A 2,821-nucleotide genomic window follows, 5' to 3' on the forward strand; every position below is an offset into this window, starting at 1 on the left:
TATGTATTTATCTATTTATGGATTTATTTAGAGGTAGGCAGGGTATCTCTCTGTCTCCCTTTTTTTTTCTTTCTTCAGTCTTATTTTCTGCATGCTGGTGTTTGTATGTATAATCACACTCAGAAATTATAAATAAAATGCTGTAACATATGCACAAATATTAATAATCATATGTTACATATGAAATAAAATGAATAATTGCTTCAACACTATGTGTGTGTAAATATATATTTCTATTCCATAACTTTCATATTTATTTTAGGCTCACATTTATTTATTTACTTATTTATATATTTGGAGGCAGCCTAGGATATATGTATTTATCTATCTCTCTATCTATCTAATCATTCAAAGGCAGGCTCACATTTATTTATTTATTTATTTATTTAGACCCAGGCTCGCAAGTACTTATTTATGTACTTTTGCATTTGGGTGCAGATTTTACATTCATTTATTGACTTATCTATCTATATAATGGTTTAGAGGCAGGCTTGCATTTATTTACTTAGATGCAGGCTCGCATTTATTTAGTTATTTATTTACTTAGAGGCATGCAGATGAGCTTGCATTTATTTATTTATTTATTTTCTTCTTATTCTTATTTTTTTAAATAGACACATGGTTTCTTTCACCATTTTGGCCGAGCTGGTCTCAATGTCCTGACTTCAGGTGATATACCGGGCTCAGGCTCCCAATGGCCTGTGGTATTAAAGGCATGAGCTACCAAGCGGGACTATTTATTGATTGATATATTTATCTATCTATTAATCGATTTATTTAGAGGCAGACTCTATTTATTTATTTACTTATATACTTATGGAGAAGCAAGGTCACATTTATTTATATACTTATTTATTTATATATTTTGAGGCAGGGTTGGACTTATGTATTTATTTATCTATCTAATGATTTAGAGGCAGGCTCACATTTATTTATTTATTTAGATCCAAGCTTAGAAGCATTTATTTATATACTTACATATTTGGGTGCAGGCTTGCATTTATTTACTTATTTATCTATCTATATAATTATTTAGAGGCAGACTTCCATTTAGTTACTTAGATAAAGGCTCATATTTATTTATTTATTTATTTCCATAGAGGCAGGAAGTCCGGCTTGCATTTATTTATTTATTTATTTATTTATTTTCTTCTTATTATTAATTTTTTAAATAGAGACAGGATCCCTTTAACCACCTTGGCCAAGCTGCTCTAGATGTCCTGACCTCACGTGGTCTATGGGGCTCAGACTCCCAAAGTGCTGGAGGATTAAAGGCATGAACCACCACGTGGGGCTATTTATTTATTGATTTATTTATCTATATGTTATCAATGTATTTAAAAATGGGATATCATTTATTTATTTATTTACTTTCTTATTGGGAAGCAGGCTCACATTTATTTATTCATTTATATATTTGGAGACAGGTTTGCATTTATGTATTTGTCTATCTATCTATCTAATTATTTAGAGGCAGGCTCGAATTTGTTTTTTTATTTATTTATTTAGACCCAGGCTCGCAAACATTTATTTATATATTTATGTATTTGGGTGCAGGCTTGCACTTATTTATTTACTTATCTATCTGTACAATTATTTAGAGGCAGGTTTGCATTTATTTACTTAGACGAAGTCTCCCATTTATTTATTTATTCATTTCCTAGAGGCAGGTAGATGGGCTTTATTTATAGATTTATTTATCTATATGTTAATCTATTTATTTACAGTTGGATTCACATTCATTTATTTATTTACTTTCTTATTGAGTAGCAGGCTCTCATTTGTTTATTTATTCATTTATTTTTTTATTGGGGCACTGGCTCAGGTTTATTTATTTACTTAGAGGCAGGCTGTCATTTCTCTCTCTCTCTCTCTTTCTCTTTCTCTCTGTCTCTCATTAGATGCAGAGTCTTGCCCTGCCGCCCAGGATAATTTCAGCCTCAAGGCTTTGGACCATGCCATCATCCCAGCTCCAGTCCCTCCCATTTCAACTACCCGGGACTACATGCATGCACCATGCCACCACAGGAGCAAACTATTGCATTGTTTTTTATGTATGTATGTATTTGAGATGGGGTTCAGGGTTCCACCATGTTGCCCAGCCTGGCCTGGAACTTCTGTTCTCAAGAGATGGGCCTGCCTTGGACTCTCTCACTGCTGCTGTTACAGGCATGAGTCACAGCACTAGAATCAATGTATATTTACCTGCCTGCCTGCCTGCCTGCAGGCCTGAACATCATCTGCCATTCTGTCTATATGTCTTACCTATCACCAGTTTAGTAGGCATGTTGACATGTTCTCTCCCTTTGTGATCCACCCTCCGGACACATATATTTGTTTTTCAACTTTGATGCTGATGATGATATTGATGATTTATACAGATGGAGGTGGTGTAGTCTGACATCTTGAGATAATGTCAAAGTTTTGGGTTCCAGGGATCCTCCCACCTCGACCTTTCAGATTGCTGTGATGACAGGTGTGAACATGGAATGGCCTGGTCATACTTGTCTTGTGTTCATTCTTTCCAGTCCTTCTTTCCAGTCCAGATGCATAGTTGATAATATGGGCATTGCAAACAAAGACAATTTTCTGACACATCTCACAATCCTGCCTTTTCTTTCTAGTGGCACAATCCCAATTGAGTGTGCTGTGCCTGATGTCTGATGGTTGGAAGTCATGTAGAAATCATTGGCATTGGCTGTGTGTACCGAATTATTATTATTATTATTATTATTATATATTTTTTTTTTCTTGAGACGGTGTTTCACTCATGTTACCCAGGCTGGAATGCAATGGCACGATCTCGGCTCACCGCAACCTC

The sequence above is a fragment of the Cebus imitator genome, unplaced genomic scaffold (assembly GCF_001604975.1).
Source record: "Cebus imitator isolate Cc_AM_T3 unplaced genomic scaffold, Cebus_imitator-1.0 Scaffold470, whole genome shotgun sequence".
Taxonomy (NCBI): Eukaryota; Metazoa; Chordata; class Mammalia; order Primates; family Cebidae; genus Cebus; species Cebus imitator.